A 23634-nucleotide genomic window follows, 5' to 3' on the forward strand; every position below is an offset into this window, starting at 1 on the left:
CCCAGGAGTCCATGTGCGACTCCTGGTAGTGCAGCTCTTCCTTTTTTGGTTTGGTGTACAGACCATGGGATACCCTTTTGGCACCCATGGGTGGGGGTGCAACCCTGTGCCCCTAGTATGTTTTTGGGCACCTGTGTGTGGCCCACAGAGCAGGGTATGGGCTGGTGGCAGCTCCATGCTGAATTTGACAAGTGCTCTGAGTAGCCTCCATTTTGGGATACCCAGGCCCTGCCTTTGGAATCAGTTGATTCCTGATAGGAAACCAGATGGCCCCTGTGGCCTATTACTTTCTATTGCCTGTTACCTTGTTTTCCCAAAGTCCTGGGAAGCCCTGACTCTCCCTTCCCCCTGACTGGCTGTTGGGTGGAAGTTCCATATATGGTGGTGTTGTGAAGTCCAGGCCAGACTGGCTGGAGCCTTCCCAGTGACTGTATGTTGTGGGTGGGACCTGGGTGAATGGAGTGTGTGACCAATATGCACTTCTTGTTGTGGCTGTGTGGTTTCTGGTATGAGAGACAAAGACTGAGACAGCCCTGCCCAAAACTGGCCTGAACGCAGTGGGTAGTGTTGAATGGCTGGGTACTTGTCCCAATACACAGTCCTTGTTGGGAGTATCTGAGAGGGGAGTATGGCCTGAATGCACTGTAGGCCTGATTAGCTGACTGACTGCATGAATGCCCTTCTGTATGATTGGCTGCTGATTGTGACCCAGCAGTGTGGCTGAGAGACAGCATAGTATATCTGGGGACCTCTCGCCAGTGGAAATTGTTCAGAAGCTGTGTCTACACTTGAAGAGTAACTGGAACTGCTGATCCTCGACACCCAGCTGGAAGACTTGCTGCTGCATTTGCTTCGACCCGATCCGAAAGCTGTCTAGTTTGTCGAGGACTGATCCGAGAGAGGACCTGGTAAGACGCCCTCTTCCCGTGCTCCGAGGGACCATCGAGTACCGCTAACCTTCGCCGAAGCTCCCTGGAAGTCAGACCCTCGAAAGGCTGCCGACCGGAAACTGGGACCGCCGAGGAGAACGAAGTGAAGCACCCAGACATCGCCACTGTCGAAGTCCATTGCCGTCGCCCAGGGTTCGGAGTATCGCTGTAACCGCTGGAGGCCTGTCGAAGCCGTATTGCCCCAGAAGAGGGGACCGTTTGACGCCGTGCTGCTGACGACCGGAGCCGTCCGGTCCTTTGCCTAAGACTGTTGAATCGAAGGACTCCCTTGACCGCACCGTCGACCGCTTTATCCTGCCGGAGAAAGTCAAGGACGCCGACGCGCCGAGGAGAATCAGCTGGTGGGTTTCCAGCCACCTGACTACCACAAAGACTTCGACTCGACGCCCTTGTTGGACCACAGTTCTTCTGAAACTCTTTGCGGTCCCGAACTATCCAACGCCGAGGTGCCCCGCACACCTCATCCTCGCAGGACGTCGCCAACTAGCACCGCCTGGATCTCGGCACCCTCGAACTTCTCATCGACGCCAAGTTCGCCTTCGACGCCTCACGACGATCCGTGACTCCTGCTTTAAAGGGAGTCACTCAAGAAGGATCCCTCGACGCTTCTTCGAAGGACTCTGCTCCACCAGGTACATTGGAGGGTGGGGCGGGGTAAAAACATTACAGGAGAGAATAAGACTATTGATCAATATATGGACTGGGCTTGTGCTATATCTTTATTTTACAGGTTGCCCAAGTGGGGGGGGGGAGGGATCTCCACACAGAACTGTCTAGTGGTAGGGGCCAGTAATATGCCAATTGTTCAACCATCTTGCTTTCCTTCCTCTCTCTACTGTTGGTTTCCTCTTTATTGATCTGTGTGACATTTTGACAGTATAGTTGGTGCACTTTAATGAGATCTAATAATATTGTGGTACCATAGAACTGTATATATTTACCATTGTTTATTTCCCGAGCACAAAGTGAGTTGTTGTGATAGTGTACATAACCTTGAATATTATATAAAGACTGTTTTCAGTAATAGTGTGTGGACATTCCTTTGTGGGGGCTTGGGGACTACACTGTACTTAAGAACCAGCCTGCATCACCTCCTGAGAAGCTAGGCCTTGATTGCTCGACCACGTACCAATAATAGAGAATCTTGGCTGGGGTCCTCTGTGCCTCTCCTCTACCATATAGAGAGCAGAAGTACAGACACCCCCCTCCAGTCTTTACACTGACCAGTGGTGGCTTCGGTCAATGGGAATAATCTAGACTTAGAGCAATTTACTTGGAGGCCCGATAGCTCACCAAAGCGTACAATGTCCTCTAATACTGGGGCCAGGTCCTGCTCGGGAGCGCGGATGAAGAGGACAGCGTTGTCTGTGTAAAGCAGTGGTCTTCAAACTTTTTTGGCCAGGGCCCCCCTGAGCAAAATTTGGGCAGGTCGGGACCCCCCAGAAATGCCAAATGGACAGTATATATTGCGCGCCGTCACCTGCTCCCATCAAAGTCGCTGGGCTCCCTCATCCCACTCCTACCCAGTCGCTGGTCTCTCCCCACCCCATCACACACCCAGGGCTCTCCCCACTCTGCTCCCATCACTATCCCATGGTTCCCGCCCATTGTGCTCCCACCATAGTCCCTCGGTTCCCCCATCCCGTTCCCAACACAGTCTGAGGGCCAGTGGCGGCTGGTGAATCTTTAAGTGGAGGGGCATTAAGGGGAGGTTCGGGGGGGTTTCCCCCTGTGAATTTTTTTTAAATAATAGGTTAAAATGTTGCATTGTAGAGCATACTTTTAACAAAAACTGGGTAAATAGCCAAACAGTTTGCAATTGTTGCTGGGAGTCCAGGGGGCAGGCATTGATATTTTATTTCTATCGCGCTCGTACACAAGTGTTTCAGAGCGTGACAAGGCAAGGGAGGGCAACAGAGGAGAATAAAACAGCGATCTTACTAGGCCCAGTGACATTGAGAACGCGCAAGTGTGAGGGGAAAAGTGCATGGAAGGGGGGAGAAGTGGAAAGTGCGAAGCAGAGGAGAAACAGATAAATAACAATAAATAAATAATAAAGGCAACAAACAGTGGTAGTGCAGCCAGCAATTTGCAAGTGCTACGTTTAAGGCAGCAGACAGGGTAGGTCTGATAAGTGCAGGAAGAAAGATGGTTCTCCTCAAGTTTTAGAGTGGCAGGGCGCTGTTCCAGAGGGAGGCCCCAGCCGAAGACGGAGATCTACCCCCAGCTCGTTTCTTTGATAAACGACTGACCCTGAGGGAGTTGGAGGTAGAGGAGTGAAGAGCTCGAGAGGGGAGGTATTTGCGGAGGAATAGCTGAAGGTATTTTGGACCGAGGCCCCAGAAAGCCTTATGGACAAGGCAGAGGGTTTTGAATGATAGATGTCCGGTAAAAAGATACCATCCCTGTCCCCTGGGCCCCACTGGTCCTAACACAATGAACATGATTATGTGTATATGCAAGGCGCTGCACATTCATACAGCAATCACTCTATCATTCACATGAGCATCCATCACCATACACTCACTCATAACGCATCCATACACATGTTTAAATAAAAACAATGAACATAAACGTACCTTCTGCATTGGCCTGTGTGTGGGTGCTGCTCCAGCTGCTCTGTCCGTATGTGCGAGGAGGCGCAGGAGCTCCCCCTCGGACATAGACATGCAGTGCCCCAGCCAGCATTTCCAATGAGCTATGCAATGCTGGCGAAGCAAAACGCCCCAGCACTTGCATGGCTCAGTGAGCATGTGCGGCTGGGGAACTAAACTGAACTGTCAAAGGGAAACAGTGTTTCCCTTTGACAGTTCAGCCAGCCCAGGAGCACTCCATTAGCTGGATAAAGCAGCTGAGGGAGTGCTCACTGTTTCACTGGGCTGGCTCCTTAGCTCCTCCATAATGGGTGAGGGGCCACTATGCAGTTAGTAATGTTGACCATTGTTGCTGAATATATCACAATTTACTTACATTTTAACACAAAGCACCCCTTTGGGTACTATTGAAACAGTGGGCTTCATAACTACTCTGGCGGTAGCTGTGCCGGTAAAACCGGCACGGCTGCCACTGGAGTTGCATCCGGGTCTGGCACCCGCGAATGGGCAATTACTAGGTCATGCCGAGTTAGGCGGACATGATAATTGCCCTTTCGAAGGTGCCGGTAGATCCCCATTCCCATTTGAGCCCCATATGGCTCAAATGGGAAGGGGGTGCTCGGATGCACCGGCACCGTTAATAACGGTGCTGGTGCATCCGACGAGCTGAGGTCAGACCTGGCGGGGGCTGTCAAGCACCCACGAGCACAACTCTTACTATGGCGGAACGGTAGCAACGGTGCCGGTAGCTTACCAGCACCGTTGTTACTGGTCCGCCATAGTAGTAATGAGGCCCAGTCTGTGACTAAAGGAATGAATATCCATTTACAACTGTGGGCCACTTTTTCATTGTTGCTTGAGACAGTTTCATGCTTCAGCCCGCCCATGTGGGCCACCCCTGCCCATTTCTTCCAATCTAAAAAAAAAAAAAAAAAAAAAATCTTTTTTCATGCTGAGCTCTCAGGGCCCCCCTGGGATGCACCCGCGGACCCCTACGGGGTCGCGACCCACAGTTTGAATACCACTGGTGTAAAGTGAGATGATCTCGGGGGAGGGGGAGAGGTGGGCTACCAATCTTCTGCCTCTATGTACATGTTGTTGGCATATCCTGTTGGCCATGGGCTCAAAGGCCAGGGTAAAAATTGGTGGCTAAAAGGGGCACCCTGCCTCGTGCCTCTAGCTATTGGGAATTGGACCGAACATCGGTCTTCGGTACGAACCCTGGCAACGGGAGAGGGGTACAGGAGTTTGACCCAGGATCTGAAACGAGGACCGAAGTTACATTTTTTCAAGAACCTGCCATAGAAATCTCCAGGAAACGGAGTCGAAAGCTTTCTGCACATCTAGGGTGGCCGCAACTGCTTGTGCATTTGGGTCGACGTGGGCAAGTATGTTGAATAGACGGCGCAGATTGAGAGAGGTGGAACGACCCGGGATGAATCCTGACTGGTCCGGTTGAATGATATATGACATATACGGAGCCAATCTCAGGGCTAGCACCTTAGCATAGATTTTGACGTCAATTGATAAGGGAAAGAGGGCGGTATGAGCACATTGTGTGGAAGGTTTGCCTGGTTGAATTAGAACTAATGTTGTTGCCTCTCGAAGAGAGGGGGGAGGGAGGACGCCCATTCCGCAGGCCTCCTTCCAAAGGGCTGTGGGACTAGGCAGGATTTGTAACGTTTATAAAATGTGACGGGAAGTCCGTCGGACCCAGGAGCTTTTCCAGAGACCAGCAAGTCTATAGCCTTGGATATTTCTTTGGGTATGATTGGGGGTGTCTAGGGCATCTCTAGTCTCCGAGGAGAGAATGGAGAGCGGAAGGCTATCGAAGAATGTTTCTATGTTGGCTGCAGGTGCCCTGTCTGTGTTGGAATAGAGGTTCTCGTAGAAGGAGCGACATTTGGTATTAATATCATGTGATGACAGAGCCAGAGTGCCATCAGTTCTCAATAGCCGGGATATGTGACGTTCCATTCTCATGCCGAAACAACCTAGCCAGCACACGACCAGGGCGCTCAGCTTTCCCGTATCTACGAGCGGACTGGGGGGGTCACCAAGGAAGTTTTGTTCTCGCTCCACATGGGTGTGGAACGCATCCTATTCAGTGCCTACATCGTTAAGAGTGACAGATGACTGAGAGGAAGCATAATGGGCCTCGAGGAGGGCAAGTCAAGATTCGGTCTCAGCAATGTCTCTCCGTATTGCTCGAAGAATGCCTGTTGCCTTGGAAATTGCAATGCCCCTGATATAAACTTTAAATGTCTCCCAGAGGTTGGCTTGCGATCTGATAGAACCAGTATTTATTGCAAAAAAGTCGTCAATGCTGTTTCCCATTTCAGTTTCAAAGGCAATGTCCAGTAAAGAATGCGGTTTCAAACTCCACAAGCGGGTCCTCGGGCTGTATGCCTTCCATCTCTGGGAGACTGTCACCAGGGAGTTGTCTGAGAATGTTCTAGGGAGGATAGACATTTGAGTGATGGTTCTAACAAGTATATCCGAGATAAGCCATCTGTCTATACGCGGGTGGGAATCGTGTACCGAGGAATAAAGGGAGACTGTTCGGTAATCAGGGTGGATCAGCCGCCATGACTCAGATTTTGAATTTGGCTTGCAAGTCTATGATGATTTTGGCTGCCCTGGCAAGGTTTTAATTAATGTCTAATGTAGTGTTGAAATACCCACCCCAGAGAATAGGGACAAGAGGGAATCCAGATAACAGGGAGGAGAGATGTATATAGAAATTGGGATCATCAATGTTGGGTCCATTAATGTTCAGTAACACAACTTCTCTGCCCAGTAGGGTCCCAAAAAGTAATAAAGTCCCAGGGGGTCTACATGAGTCACTTTGTGGTGGAATTTAAAGCTTTTGTGGATAGGATCATGATGCCACGGTTCTTGGTGGAATAGGTAGCGTTGTGGGCCCCATGACCTCACAAACCCCTCACATCCGCTGGAGAGAGCATGTGTTTCTTGCAGGAAGAGTAGTTTGATCTTGTGCTGTTCAATATATAATTGCATTTGATGCATTTTAGCCTGATAACCCAGTCCTCTGACATTCCAGCTCATACATATAACACTCATCAGCCATTGAAGCGGTAGACCACCAACAATAGAAAATCATCCCAGCCAGTAAATAACCTACAGGGCCCAGACCAAAGGCATCGAAGGCTGTCTGACCTGACCAGCCCGGAAGGATGTAAGGACTCTGATTTCCAGCTGCGTGTCGAGCATTTTTTCAACTATAAACCATTCCGAACCCTCCCCCAATCAGGTGACGACCCCCAAAAACATTAACCAACACGCAACTGCATCGCCTGGAGGGCCGTGCATTGGTCATGAGCGGCAATGCGTCCTAAGTGGGGGTATGAACTAGGCATTATGTGGTGCACAATGTGGTAACAATACAGAGGGAGCAAAAAAAACCTCAAACCTGCGTGCCAGAGCAGAATGTCAGCTGATCTCATCAGTCTGATGGTCTGTAGGTGCATTAGACATCCAGGCCCTGTTCGGCACTGAGGATTCTTTAACATTTTTCAAGGAACAAAACCGAAGTGTCCGCAGGGACAGTACTCAGTCGGGGAAATGCTCATCAATGAATTTGGAGGGCTCTTCGGGGATGGTAAAAAAAGAAGACTCGGCTTGAGTGTTCAATCCTGAGTTTAGCAGGGTATAACAGAGTATTTAACCCCCAGGTCTCGCAGCCTTTTCTTGGTTGCCATCAAGGTTTTCCGTTCTTGCTGAATGGCCACAGAGAAATCTGGGTATAGGTGAATTCTGGAGGAACTCAAGAAGAGATGGTCTTTGGCTCTCGCTGCCCGAATAAGAGTATCCCTGTCCCGGTAGTTCAGCACTCTAGCTATGATGGAGAGGAGCACCAGGCCTGGGTTTTGCTATTAAGGATCTATGGGCTCGCTCAATTGTGAACTGTGGAGAGAGTTTCGGGGAGTCTAGCAGCAAAAGCAGAGTACGCTTGATGAAGTTTTCTGAACTTCGATATTATCCTCTGGGACACCGATAATACGTATATTGCGCCTGGAGCGCGATTCCAGGTCCTGGTTCTTCTTGCTGACATCTTGAACCTGTCTGGACAAGGCAGCCACTTCAGCAAGGAGGGTAACCATGTCCTCAGCCGTCACAACCCTAGTCTCCACCTCCGTCACTCGAGCGTCAGTTTTTTCCATGTGCTTTGATCGAGCATATGGTTCCACTCATGTCATCCAGCTTAGAATGAAGAGCAGTAAACCCCCCCCACCCCCACACCCCCTCCCCCCCCTGCATGTATGCCATAATTGTCTGCAACTCAGAAGCTTCAGGGGTGTTGACATGGCTCAGTCATTCGGTTTCGGCGCTGCTCTAGCATACAATGTTGATAGAACTTTGCTTCTTGTTGGCTCCCATGGTCCTGATCGCGTCGGCCACCTGGAGAACAGAGTTGTGCAGCACCCCCGAGGTCAGGAGGGGGGGGGGGGATCCCAGGCTATGAAGACCAGTTCAACGAATAATAGTGTGCGGCAAGTATATCCTAGATATTCCTTAGTTGAATGCTAGGGTGCAGGTCGTGCGTCTGAGTGCTGCCAGGCAAGACTGATGAGGAGGCACGACCGTGGTAGGTTAGCACGACCAGGGAGTTGACTAAGTAGATGACTAGGAACCCAGGGTAAGACGGAACAGCCTCATTTGCAATATCCCAGGAGTAAGTTGCAAGGAGGAAGAGGCCTGCTCTCCCCCCCCCCCCCCCCCCCCCCCCCCCCCCCCCCCCCACCCACCCAACCCCCCAGGGCAGAGCTGGGTGCTCCGGGTCAACCAGTATTGATGATCAAGGCCAGTAGAACCTTCCTGTCTACAACCAAGCGGGTTGTGGCCTCCCACGTATATTAAAGCGATAGGGAGTGATGAAGGTGGTCGGGGCAGCTAACCAGTCAGCCAGACGTGGGTTGCAGTCCACAATCAACTGATTAACAAACCTCGCTGTAGATGGATATTGTGCTCAATGCTAGTCATCGACTGGCATTAAGTTGGGGGTTGTATAGTTTGAGCACCTCAGGCAGGGATGGTGCTCAGTCTTTAGTCTTTACAGTATTAGTGGACTGATCGGTGCAATGTTGCACTCACTGGGCACCCGGACGAGTACACCCAAGCCAGTGGTTGTCGGACCTGGTATATGGGAACCTGCAAGAGACTGGCCCCTGCGGGTCACAGCGGTCAGAGGGGTGACCTATGGCAATGTCCTGGCTGTTTGAGCAAAACGCGGTGCAACAGACGCCTGTCCACCAACCTTCTAACACGCGCGACACCAGTCTCGTCCCCGGGGGCACCACCTCACAGTAGTGGGAATTAAATAAGTAGGTGCGCCAGCCTACCGTGCAGTGTTGCGTGCTGGAGGCCTGTACCTTCAACTCCGTAGGAGGGTTGGGGTCACACCCCTCCAGGCTGGCCAGTCAAGGAGCAGTAGGGTCGCTGTCCGAGGGTGTAGGTCGACAGCACAGTCAGCAGTATGGAGGCCCCGCCAAATTTGTAGGGCACTCAAAATGTTGTCTTTGTAGAGTCGACAGAGCAGGAGCTGCGCGGGCAAGGTGTCTGTTGGTCCCTGGATCGCCGCCCTGGAGTGGTGTGCCGCCAGCTGGGAGGCAGTGGAGATTGGCAGCTGGAGAGGGACTGCCGCAGGGTGTCCAGGCGATTATCTGTGCCACAGGAGGCCAAAGGGTCCGCTACGTCAGCTGCCGCCGCACAGAGCAGTTCAGCAAGGTGTGCGGCTCAAAGCGGTGGGCGCCCCCTGCCCAGCTGTGCCCAAAAGGCCCGGCTGCTTGAGTCTGCAGGAGTCCGTGTCCCGTGGAGGCGCTATGCAGGGCACCACGAGAGGGCTAGGCGGCAGCTTCAGGACAGTGATTTCTCTGCAGCTGTCCTTGCCCGGGACATGCCGGTCAGGCGTTAACAGCAGCAGACTGGTGGGAATCCATCGACAGATTTTCGGGAAGAACCGCGGCACCAACACAGAGTAATTGAAGAATAGGATATTCCCCAATGCAGAGCACGCACACTCACGCAGCCATATCGCCCCTCCCACCCCCATCGGTCTAATTTAAAAAAAAATTGTTTTACAAAGTTTGAAAATCTTCTCAACAGTTAGGACTCCAATCAATTGCTTAAAAAGTAATGTTCACCAACCTGACATTTACGATCAGCAGTAACCAGAAGTTGTAATAGTCTGCATATCAGTGCTGTTCTTGATTTTATGTATCAAGTACCTTCTTTTCAGAGCCTGTGCCGTTAAGGATATTGGGCCCATTTCCAGTCTTATTTCAATGGGTACACTCGGGCCCATCCCCCAAGATCTTTCTCCAAAATGTTCCTTCAACCATGTTCGGTCTTCTATGCACAAGGCCTCGAGTCCATACAACATAGTTGTTCAGAAATCTGCTCATCGATAATTGCCGTCGGTGCTATAGCTTTCCTTCTCAGCGATGATTGCGAGATAATCACATTTAGTCAAAAATAACAAATGTGGATTTACTACTAGCTTGGCCAATTCATTTTGTCAAGGGATTGTCCCGAAGTCTCTAAAAGCATCGGTTCTGACAACTTTGCTGAAAAAACATCTTTAGAACTTGATGCTCTACAAAACTGCTGGCCAATTGCTGCTCTTTTATGGCCAGCTAAGATTCTTGAAAATTTCACTTTACAGTTGCTTCTGGATCTTTTCCACCCTGGTTTTAGGACATCATTCTCTTAGAACAGAAACTGCACTTGTAAATGTGCAGGATGACATCTTGAACGTTGCAGATGAGGGTTCATTTACTTTGTTTATGTTGGGACCCATTGTTAGCATTCAATACGGTTGACACTCAAAATATTACTGTCCTGACTGACGTTGCTCATGTATCCCAGAAGTCTCTAACATGGTTTACATTAACTGACCAAACCCAGCGGGTCAAGATTGGACCTTATTATTCTGACCCAATCTCTGCCACTTGCAGTGTCCTCCCAGGGCTCTTCTGTTACTTTTCAACATTGATATTCATCCATTAATGCACATCTTTTCAAAATGCAATTCAAATGACTACTCTTCTCCAGCATTGGGTGTCTCATGAATTCACACGCTCATGAATATACACTGTTGAGCTGGGAATCCGTGGTAAAATTAAAGCAGTGTAGCTTTAAGCTAAAAACTGCTTGTTACTATAGCCTATTGGTGTCAACTTGGGCCATACTGCCCCAGCCAATGACACCTGTCCTCAGCTCCACCCCTGTTGGCCGCCTTTAGATTTGTTTCGCTAGACATTCTGGGAGACATAAACCTAACAGAGATCAATAATGTAGAAGCTAGCTTTCACGCTCTCTTGAAGCTAACATGGTAGAAAAAAAATAACCGGAAAGAGGCGCAGTGGTGACCGAGAGTGGCTGTGACCAATACAAAAACACGCTTAAGATTGCTATCTCAAGATATTCCAACAGTGCTAGAGTGCTTTGAGAAACCATGGGAAGAAAGAGCGGATATAAACTGTTACCTTACTGTTGGATTTCACCAGACCAGCTAAAGTGGGAAGAAACTTCCACTCTCTTCATGTGGGTAGCTGAAAGATCAAACATGATAAGAAATTGCTTAATAGAGATCTGAGAGTGATAAGTTTCAAATAAAAGCCTGTTGCACACTCCTGAAAAAGAGAACAACAAGATGCAGAAATTGGCTGCGTGGCTACAAGGCAATACTCCTTCAAAGGATGCAGAAGCTATGCATAAATTGCTTGCCAAGAAGGACACTACACAGATCTGGCAATGGTTAAACAACCTAACTACTTCCAACTGATTTGATGGAGGAGGCCTCGAGTAACTTCTATAGAGATCTCTATGGGATGTGATTGTGTATCTCAATGCAACTGAGGAATGAGAGGAAACCATCCTTGGACCATCCCGAAGGACAGGGTTGACCTAGAGATACTGATCAAGAAAGCAAATGCACCCGGCCCAGACAGATTAACCAACTCTGAAAAAGAACCATAGAGAGGCTTGGATTACATTCATTTTTTACCTTTTCACCCAGGTTCTTAGATCGGAGACTATCCCTGATTCTTGGAGAAGAGCTATCATTGTGCCGATTAGGCGAATCCAACAAACTATCAACCTATCGCCCTCCTGGACGTGTTGAGGAAATGCTTTGCGGCCCTTCTATTAAGACCCCTGAGAAAATGGGTTGAAGACGCATAGTTTTGACCTGCGACAATCTGGGTTTGTCCCTGGAGTAGGGACAGACCTACATTTATTTTTTATAGATTTTCTGAAGAAGAGTGCCTGAACAATGCAATCCAAAATCTATCTCTCCTTCCGAGACCTACGGAAAGCATTTGAAGTGGTGGACAGGACTTTATTATGGGCAAAAATGGAGGCTGGATACTGCCCTAATGATATATTGGTCCCTATTAAGGCCATCTATTCCTCTACACAAGTCCAAATTAGATTGAACGACCAGGGAACCCTAACTAAAGAAATCACCACGTATTGAGGGTTGAAGCAGGGATGCCCACGGGCACCTACTTTATTTGATTTCTTCTTAGCAGACCTAAAAAAATGGTGAAATAAACTGACAAATACCACATATTGTATACGCGGATGACTTAGTCCTCATAGGCCTTCAGTGAGCACTTCTAGATCTGAAAACATATATGAATAAGAATGGCTTAGAGATAAATGTCGCCAAAACCAACATTTTAGTCTTTTACTGCAGAACGAGCAAACAAAGCAAGATTCAAATGGTACTTGGGGAATCAGATCCTCAGTCTTATTTTGTTCAGGACTAACGGAGATCCGTACGAGGTAGATTGGTAACTTGATGGTAGATATGAGTGATGCTGAAGCCATCTGGACTTGGATCACTGTGGGTGAACCTTGACCTTTGATTATTGCGACCTTCCAGTTTTTAAATTACATTTTGGTGGGGATAGTGAATGATCTATTTTAGGAAGGGCGTAGTGAATGAGTGTGGAGGTTTTACTTGTCTATCTTCTTAGGGACAACTGATGAACTTTGTGCTAATACAGACAAAGGTTGGATGTTAATGGATTTATTGCGTATTTTGGTTGTTTTGAAAGCTTTGTTTTATAATTGTTTTTGGATTGAAAGATACATTATCAAAATTGAACCATAAACCTTAGAAAACAAAAAGAAAGTACATGTATTACTGAACACTATTTTATATAAATAAGTTGGGTTATCACCTAACCTAGTGTGGACATAGCTTTGTTGGGGACTCACTGTACTTGAGAACCAGCCTGCATCACCTCATGAGTGCTTAAGCCTTGGTTGCTCGTCCAACCTACCATGTAGAGAACCTTGGCTGGGGTGCTCTGTGCTTTTGCACCAACCACATAGAGGCCAGAAGTACAGATCTCCCATCCAGTCTCTACATGCACCTTGGGTGCCTCTACCGATTTCACAGGTCTTCTCTAAGACACCGAAGGACCGCCATGGGAGGTTACTGGTGTGGATCACAGAAGTGAAGGCCTCTGACGCGACCTCTGGGCGTAGTTATGCCTCTTCCAGGCTCGGCAGGTCCAAAGAGCATGCGCCCACTGACAAACTGAGATCTACATCCTTTGTGGATGCTTTAAGAAGGTGAGCCTTTTTCTCAGATGCATTCTTCGACAGTTGCCGTAGCTGTGCTACCCAGATTGTAGAGAGGATGGTCGCCATCACTGGCTCAGTTGACTCTCGGCCTACAGGCAGGTGAGCAGGTTCCGTCCGCGAGAAAATAATTGACACCATTTGATAAACACAAGTCCATGTCAAAAATGCAAGTCATCCAAGGACCTGTCACCAGCTCCGCCACCATCGACACGAACCATGCCGGTGACTTCATCCAAATATTGTGGCCCAGAGGATGACCGCCTCGTCGTTCACCTAGTCTGTGAAGACTGCTCCTTCGTCCACGGCATCCACCACACCAATGTGCTCATCAGGGACCGTCACTGTTGTCACAACAACGGTTACCACGGCCAGGCTATCTTTGCTGCCTAGGCCCCTGTCGGCAGTTCAGACGGCAGTCAGGTCAACGACTGCTCCGTTGCCTGTTCCACAGGCCAGTCATCGCTGCTTTCCCTAAATGCTCAGATGTGGTGAGATATGGCTCCTGCTAAGGATTTTCTGCCTAGGTCCACCAAGGCACCACTACTTTTCACCTTGGCCCCATTCGGATCCCTGCCAGAAGGTTTTTACTCTGACCAGGAAGGTGGTCAAGGGGAACCTGTCACCATCATGCTGCTGCCTTGGTGAGGGTTGCCATCTGATGAACCTTCTCAGCCTTTTAACCCTACTCTTTTGGGCCCAGCTCCAGAACCTGCTCTGGCACCAGCAACAAGGGACATGTCTCTGGACATTTTAACTGCCTTGCACATGCTGTTTGCTGAAATCCACCAGTGACTGCCCACTGCTCCCATTCCTGGCCCAGCAAAGAGTCCTCCTGAGACCTTCTCGCACTCATCCGATACCGTCTCACCCGTCCCCTGTTACCCCTCAGTAATTGTTGACTGTACTGCCCCATGTGGTGGTCGAGATTACTCAGACTGATCGTGGCACACAAGGTACGAATGACTGATGTTTACCTCCCTGCAGATGGGGAATCTCAGACGTTGATGCTCCCTCTAGGGCCTCTTCGGGATCAGGTCCTTCCACTCAATGATCCCTAGGGCTGCAAACATTTTCTTCCTTGTCAGCGTAAAATAAAAAGGAAGGTTGGCTTTTAGCTTGAGGGGAGTCCTACAGGAAGATCATAATGTCAGTGCCCCTGTTGGATGACCTGTTAGTCATGTATGCTCCTAATAAGACTTCTGCGAAAAGGGACTGCTTAGAAATAAGTACCAGGTTCCAGACTCTGTCCCCAAGTGCCTCAGACCCCAGCCTTCACCAGACTCTGTGGTTTCAGCTGCTGCTCGGCAGAGGCCCTCTAAACAGTCTTCCTCGTCTATAGTTCCTGCGAACCAAGAGGGCTGGTTGCAACAGGGATGCACAGTATCATGACAGCAGCGTCGAAAATCGAGGCCGTCAACACCCTCCTTTCTCTCGAGGCATGACAAAGTTTTGCTATAAGTTGGGGCCCATCATCGACATCCTCCTGGATGATCAGAAAGCCGAGGCCCTGGCTCTGTTCCAGGAAGGAGAGATTACCTCCGACCATGTGATCACGGTCACCCTCAACATCGTGGATTCTGGCTTTTGCCTAATGGGCAATGGCCTGGCTCTCTGCCACCAGGGTTAGCTCGAAGGCACCATCTTCTGCACAGATGTGCAGGCAAAGGTGGTACAGATTCCGTTCAATGGCGACAATCGCGGGGAAGGCGGTCGACAAGACTCTGCAAGCCGTACAGACTGACACAGCACGCTCTTTATGCACTCTCCAGCCGGAGGAGGCCATCTGTTCATTCCTCTAAAAGGAGAGTCTCCTTTTTGAGGATTGTATATTTGAGATCAACCCAGGCACAGATGTGACAGTAATCCACTGGTCTGAACAAGATAGTGGGTGATTGGACAGTTAAATCCACCCAAAGCAGCGGGACCAGGTGGGATTCCGTCCTGTGCTGATAAAGCTGATCTGCCTCTTTGGGCAGGAATCTTAAAAATTTAATTTGATAACGTCATGTGCACTTCAAAAATGCCAAACTCGTGGGTGACATCAATCATAGTGCCTAGTTTTTAAAAGGGTGATCCCGGTAGCCCTGAAAATTACCGTCCAATCTCACTCATGGATGGAGTTGCTAAAATCTTTGCGATATTGCTCCTGCATGACATGGAGAAATATATTGCATCCCATGACATTTATTCTAAATACCAAATAGGGTTTAGAAGTGGCATGAGTACAGCATTGCATGCCACCACTGTTGCACATATAGTAGCCGGGTCCAAAACAAAGGGAGCATGTTCGATTTATATTGCCTGTATTGATATGACAAATGCATTTGACTGTCATGGGAAATTTGCTGTGGTAGAAAATGCTTGATCTGGACATCCCTGTATATTTGATACATTGGATTGTACAGTTACATGTCAATACGGCATATAACAATAGATTAATAATAGGAGGAACAACCAACCTAGTACCGACGTACTTTGGGTTGAAGCAAGGATGTAATTTAGCTGCGCTATTGTATAACCTCAATCTCTGCTGTTTGGATAACTTGTGGTCTGATCCTAGGGTGTTAGCAGTAAGACATGGTCGACTGAGGCTACACTGGCTGACTTTCGCCGATGATATTTTATTTGATCCGACTCCGTTAGGGTTGCAAAGAAAGCTTAAACTCTTATGCATATGAGCACAACTTAAGACAACTTAAGACCAAATGCAACTAAAACTACAATAATGGCCGGAAAGAAACAAAAGCGGATTAGGTGGAAATTGAAAATGTTTATTGCCCCATCAGGCGAGATGATTGATCTTGGGTACATTGTTTCCAACATATGATCGGTTAGGATTTGGAATGAAAGGCTCAAATTAAAAACAAGGCCTCTTTTGAGTCAAATGAAGCTTATGTTTTCCAAATAATGTACATTTTCACTACTACCATTGTTTACATTTATGAATTTAAAGGTTGAGCCGGTAGTTCTGTACGCCCTTGATATATGCCTGTATGATCTAGGTAAACAACTCAATGTATTACAAGGAAGTTTGGTTAAAGCTGTACTTTGCCTCTCTCGGTCTATCCCAAACTGCATCATCAGACATGAATTCAGGTTAATATCACTATCGTGTAAAAAAGAATGGAGGGCCTTAACAAATTACGCAAAAATGCTCGATCCACCAAGCAAATCCCTTTACCAAGACTATCACACAATCATAAATGGTGATAGCACAGACTCGATCATGCAGTACCACAAAGGGATGATTAATGTTCTGAATGAATTACAGCTTATAACTACTGACTTGTGTACCAGACCAGTGTGTTCAAAAAAATTGTTTGAACTTGATTGGAGTCGAACATTAGATGGTATGAAAAGGTATTCTACGTACACTGAGTATGCAAAGTTTCTGCACAAGAGAGAACTTTGTGGTACATACATAGCAATGTTTCCGTGTAATCATACACGTCTGCAGTATATCAGTTTCAAATTTAACCAATTTCACACCAAGGAACGTGCTAAACACTGGGGTGATCCTGATAATAAGCAAATGAGCACATGTCCTGGGTTTCCTGGGTGTGACGAATCAAATGAAACGCTGAAGCATTTAGTACTCGAATGCAGACATTTTAAGGTTGCCAGAACAAAACATCGAATGCAATTTGTAAATAGATTTTGTTGACGCACTTGCATTCCTATGGAATAGGTTGATGCTGTTTACTGATTTTTGCATTGGTCAGTTTTCTGAAAGTAATTGAATCCGACCTGGAAATGACCAATAATTTTACATTATGCATATTTGAAATACTTATAAGATTGTTTTTTATTATTGACTGATGTTTTGTTCTTTCTTTTATACCCTCCTGGGGTTTTAATGTTTTAAGATAAAAAAAATATTTTTTCTGTAATGTTTTTGTACTTTATTGGAGAAATATTTTAGTTTTTTTTAAACCATGAACAAATAAGTCTGAAGGTCGTCTAAAGGTTTAACCTCACCCCATCGTCAACCTTCCTGTTTAACCACCTAGGAGGCTTGTAGGCGATGCTCACAAAACTATGTAAGTGGCAAGCAGCGTAGTCGTCCACCAGCCAGGATGCAGATGCCGAAGCAAGCCTGAACCGGCCCAGGGCCTGTGCCCCCACGTCTGCACCCCGCTGGGCTTCCAGTTATCGCAATTTGTCCATCAGTGGTGAAAGATCTCCACAGACAAATGGGTGCTCTATGTCCTTCAGCAGGGGCATGCTCTGAAATTCCAGGACAAATGCCCTTGTATCGCTCTGGTTCCATGACCAGACCTATCTGGCACAACTGCTGAAGGTGGTTCAAGCCATGCTAAACAAAGGGGCAATAGAGCCAGTCCCTCAGCGTCTACAGTGTACTACAGATCATTTCTGGTAAGGAAGAAGTAAGGAGGGTGGATATCCATTCCAAGACTAGGCCCCCGCAGCGTCCCTCTCCCACCCGGCACCCTCTTCCTGGTCTCTGTCCCTCCGTCCATCCCCGCTCCGATTGGGCCTCGAGCCCTTAATCACTGGTCCTCCCAAGGCAGCCCTCTGTCCGTGCAGCCCTGCGGCTAAGGGCCCCAAGGCCAAGGGCGGCTCCAACAGAGGCGGCTCCAACAGAGGCGTCAGCAGGTGAAGCCAGTGGCCAGCCATCAACCAGCAACTACAAGGACCAGTAAGGTAGGGTGGCTTGGGTTGGGGAGAGGTACAGCTCTACTATAGATACCTGACCACTAGGCAGAACTAATGTCTACCAATGTGATCACCCCCCATTGCCCCAAAACTGCATTGATAGCAGGGCCTCTGTGCCCAAATTGCATTGTGTGATCCCAGACTGCATTGATAGGCCTCTCTCCCACTATACAGGTATCTCAAACTTAGCGGGGCCTCTGTGCCCAAATTGCATTGTGATTCCCAGACTGCATTGATAGCAGGGCCTCTGTGCCCTGCATTGTGATCCCAGACTGCATTGATAGGCCTCTCTCCCACTATAAAGGTGTCTCAAACTTAGCAGGGCAACTGTGCACAAATTGCATTGTGTGATCTCAAACTGCATTGATAGCAGGGCCTCTGTGCCCAAATTACACTGATCTCCAAACGGCATTGATGGGCCTCTCTCCCACTGTACAGGTATCTCAAATTTGATAAGCCTCTCTCCCACTATATAGGTATCCCAAATCTAGCGCACTCTAAAATTTAGCAAAATCTCAAGTGAGACAGAAGCCACCAGTAAATTACGGTGGTGGGTCACTCAGACTAGGGCCTTTCGCATCACAAGGCGAAAGTCCAAGCTACGCCCGTCCAAGCCACCCTCCAACCAGCAGGTACCCTTCCCAACCCACACAGCCTGCTCACCACAATGAACCGCGCTTAGGGAGACGGACAGTAAAGAGAACCACCGATAACACCCAACTTAATAACCCTTATCCCCCCCTTCCCCTCTTAGGACAGCGACTGAACGAGTTGCCAACTCCAGCCGGAATACCACCCACAGACGAAGCCCAAACTAGTAGCGGACACCCCCCCTCACCCACCACTACACCACAAGACCACCAGACCAAAGCAGGACCAACTAGACGTCACCAAACAAAGACTAAACAACTCTCAATCCTACAATGCTGCGCAAACGACCCATTCCAAGGAAAAGATGAAGAGATGAAAGAACAAACACTCCCGAACAGCAACCTAGAACAACCATAGACTGGACCCCCACAGACAGGAACACAAAATGAAGGACCTCTGAGAGAAGAGAAAAATCCCTCTACTTAATTCCATACCTCGCAGAAACCTGGCCATCACGTCAATCTAACCCAACATTAGAAGCAGCAACATCAAACAACCTGACACAAGCAAGTAGAGGAAGGATGACCAACACAGACGACCAACCCAATAACCCCCTACATCACGAAAGCAAAAGGAACTTGCAATCAACAACCACAACTCCCAGAAGACGAACCGGATGAAAACGCAAAAAACCCAAGATGAAACCTAGAAGAAGTCTTTGAAGACTAACACCCCGAATCCCACAGCCCAACAAGTGACCGACCAGGAAGGAAACCTCAACACCGAGCGGACGATGACCTCGACACAGCCCAAACCGAACACCTCCAAACTTCACTGCAACCTGATAAACGCAAGATCCATGTCAAAACACTCAGAGATCTTCGACCTACTTGACAACGGCATTGACATCCTGTTCATCACAGAAACATGGCTGGACGACAACTACAAAATCACTCCAAAGCTGCCTTCCGGCCGACTTCAAATGCCTGCAAATACACAGGAAAAACCTAAAAAGGAGGAGGTATCGCTATAGCATTCAAAGAACACCTGAAAATAAAAACTGACGAACCACTCAACATCCTCAACTGCGAAACCATGATAATAGACCTAACGGCAAGCCCAAAAACCAACATCACATTCATCCTGGTATACAGACCACCAACATATGATGCAACATTTGTCGATAACTTCATAGAAGCCATCACCAATTTAGCCATCTACCACGAACACTTAATCATCCTGGGGGACTTCAACATCTGGTTTGAAGACAGTCACGCCAACTCCCAAAACTCACTAATTGAACAACTCAGCACCATGAAACTACGACAACTAGTCAAAGGAGCAATGCACTCTGCAGGACACACCCTAGACGCAATTTTCGCCAAAGAAAAACTCATCACCACGGCACCCCCGATACAAATACTATGGAGTGACCATCTCATCATCCCATTCGTTATCACTCTGCCTACCCAAGCCTACAACCAAACATCGAAACTCACAACCACCACCAAAAGAAACTGGAAACCCGTCATAGATAGCAACCTATTCGAACAACTGGAATTAACCAAACCCTCAAATACACAACTGGAACTAGCTGACCTAGACGGGAAAGCAGAGATACTGCACAAATGGATCGCAGATGCAATAGACAAGATCGCCCCAGAAAAAACGTTCACCCCATCAAAAAAAGAGCAATGGCAAAATGGTTCACGCCACTATTAAACGACATGAAAAAGGAAAACAAAAAGATGGAATTGGAATGGAGGAAAGAATACAACCCAGGGAAAAAACACTGTACCAGAAACAAATCCGTGCATACAAGAAGGAAATTCAAAAGGCAAAGAGAAGACATATGATGACAGAATCAACAATGCCACCAACACACACAAAGAAATGTTTAGCATCATTGAAGAAATGAGAAACCCACCAGGCTGCGATAACACCCCAACACCCTCAGAAAAACTATGCAACGACCTGGCAGATGACTCAAAAAAAAAATCAACGTCATCCGTCAAACCATACAAAAGCGACCAACAAACCACAACATACAACCCAATGAACCTAACACGGAACCACAACACAAACTCTGAGGCTTTCCTGAAATATCAGCAGAGGCATTCGCAATGCTGGTAGAACGAAGCAAGAAAGCAGGATCACCCATGGACCCATGTCCCCCAGACATCTACAAATCAATCCTCGCGCAAGGATCGCCAGCAGAACACTACCAAAACCTTCTAAATCTATCACTATCAACAGGGACTGTACCGAAGATCTTCAAATCGGCATACATCAAGCAACTCCTGAAAAACACAAGTGGTGGTGTAGATGACCTTTCCAACTACAGACCGATCTCTAACATCCCCTACCCAGCAAAACTTCTAGAAACCTACGTATATAAACGAACCCAAGAACACGTAGAAAAACACCACCTGCTGGACCAAGCTCAAATCGGTTTCAGACCAGCGAGAGGAACGGAAACAGCACTACTATCCATCTGGGACGACCTCAAAACTAACACAGCCTCAAACACTACCTTAGCCCTTATTCTGCTCGACCTCTCCTCAGTTTTTGACAGTTAGCCACGACACCCTGACCAAACGGACACAGCACTACGCTGGACCAAATAATTCCTAGCAGACAGAACGGAAACCGTATGGATAAAACCTTTCAAATCCACCCCACAAGTTAACGACTGTGGAGTACCACAAGGATCTTCACTATCTCCACTATATTTCAACATCTATCAGACTCCGGTCATCAGAATCTTAAAATACAACATTACATGTTACAACTACGCAGATGACCCTCAGATCATCTACAAAATCAAAGACACTGATGCAGACCATTCAACCCTAACCGACTGTCTAAAAGAAGTCTTCAACTGGATGGATGCCAACAACTTGAAAATCAACCCAGGAAAGACAGAAATCATGATCGTATCCAAAGACCAAGAGAATGAAACCACCACCCCATGGCTTACGGAAATGGGAACGCACCATAACCATCTAAGGTAGTAAACAATCTGGGAGTCCTAATGGACAACAATCTAATCCTGGAACCACAAATAAATGCAACAGTGAAGAAATGCTTTTTCCTCATCCACACGGCAAGAAGAATTCTACCTTTCCTCTCATTCACGCACAAAACACTCACTATCGTCACCCTAATCATGTCAAAAATCGACTATGCAAACAGCCTCTACCTCGGAATACCAGAATACCTCCTGAAGAAACTGCAACGGATGCAAAATGCACAGCAAGACTACTCCTCAAACTATCCAGAAGAGACCACATCACTCCAGCCCTAAAAACACTACACTGGCTCCCAGTAAAACATCGCATCACCTTCAAACAATGTGCATAACACACAGGGCAATCAGCGGACCAGGAGAAGAATTCCTACAAAAGAAAAGAACAGTCTACAAACTAACGAGACCCCTCCGATCAAGCAACAAAATCCACCTGGAACTCAAACCATACCTTATGAAAAAACGGAGGCACCTCCTTCTACCACTTAGCTGCAAAAAACACCTGGAACAACATCCCTAAAGAAATAAGGAACACTGAAGATCACCTAAAATTCAGGAAATCACTAAAAACCAGGCTCTACAACACCACAGACTAAACCTGGAAACCAAAACTGCAAAAAGGATGACTAAACCGAAAAGACACGGACATCCCCGACCCGAGAGAGTAACTCCCACGGCACCTGGACGGGTGACACCAAATAGACTGGAACACAGGCGGCACGCACGGAGACTGAGTCAACTACCCCAGACAATCCCACCCACACTTTCGCCTGCCCCTTAATTACCGCCAGGTACCACAGTGGTGTGGAATCATTGAGATATTGGCAATCACCCCACTACCTGAGAGGCTGTCATTGGCAGGTGCACTGTCCACAGGAGTATGGAGGGAGGATAAAGGGGAGCTATGAGAGAGCATGTTGGAGGTGGGGGCCAGAGGAGTAAGGAAACCTGTATGCCAATCAGACCCAGATCAGGACAGAACCGCATCAGGGGAGACTACGCAAGCAGAGCGCATCATTTGAGGATAGAGATGCAAACTAACCAACCCTACTAACAATTTCCCTTTCTGCATACACCTCTCAAACTCCAAACCAAACGCAACCAAAACCTACAGCACAACAAACCGCACAAACTTCACTACATCGCAACAACAAAACAAAAACACACATAGACTTGCACAACAGTACACGACGACTACCGGCTGCAAACGCCCCAGGCCCAGCCAACGGACCCACCGGGCTGAGGCCGCCAACAGCACATCACTGCCCTCTTGCACTTTTCCTGCTTCCTCCCACTAACTCAACCTCCCCTCTTTCAGAGCCGCCAGAGCGCAAGGGGACCACTCCGGTGGTGATAGTGCGCGGTACAAATGTCCTTTAACATCAACTTGCAACGCACCAACAAGTTCCTCAAATCCCAAAAGTTCAGGATGGTCACGTTCCAGCACATACTCTATCAACTGGAGGAAGATTTCCTGGCGACCCTTGTCTTGGGGGATGCTTACTTCAACATTCATCAAACACAGGAACGTTCTACGATTTGTCGTTCAGGGGCATCATTACCAGTTGAAGGCCCTGATTTTCAGCCTGAAATTGGTCCGAGGGTTTTCGCCAAATACTTGGCCCCGGTGGCAGTGCATCTTTGCCCTAAAGGAATACATGTCTATCCTTACCTGGACCATTGGATCACCCGATCCCTCTCCCACGTGCTGGCAATCCAGCATGCCGTCAAGACCATCCAGACCCTGACTTCTCTGGGATTCTCAAACTATCAGAAGCCCTGCATAGTGCCATCTCAGAATGCACTATTCCCGAGTGCCCACCTCGACAGTGTCATGTTCCGCGACGCCCTCAGAATAGAGGAGGTTGGCCATCCTGGGAAAGGTGCAACAGCTACCGACTGCTTCTGTTGCAACAGTCCGGCCCTTCAAGTCCCTGCTAGGGATGAGGCTGTCCTGCATCCATCTGGTTCCCTTTTGCAGACTACAGATGAGACCCCTTCAAGAGTTTTTGGATGCCAGGTGGCTTCAAGTCACCGGCACTTGGACCGATGAGATTGTCCTCAATATGGCATTCCGTCGGGCCCTACAATGGTGGTCAGTTCCCTGCATCTCTCACAGGGTGCTTAATTTCAGATCCCATCGTATTAGGCGACAGTCGTGACCAACTGCCCC

General features: G+C 48.1%; 1 protein-coding gene across 1 annotated transcript in view; it reads left to right on the top strand.

Moving 5' to 3' along the window:
* KDM3B (lysine demethylase 3B) overlaps window positions 1-23634 on the top strand; it is a 2029046-nt gene that overhangs the window by 226018 nt on the left and 1779394 nt on the right. The window lies entirely within an intron of this gene.

The sequence above is a fragment of the Ambystoma mexicanum genome, chromosome 3p (genome assembly GCF_040938575.1).
Source record: "Ambystoma mexicanum isolate Mex_15411 chromosome 3p, UKY_AmexF1_1, whole genome shotgun sequence".
NCBI lineage: Eukaryota > Metazoa > Chordata > Amphibia > Caudata > Ambystomatidae > Ambystoma > Ambystoma mexicanum.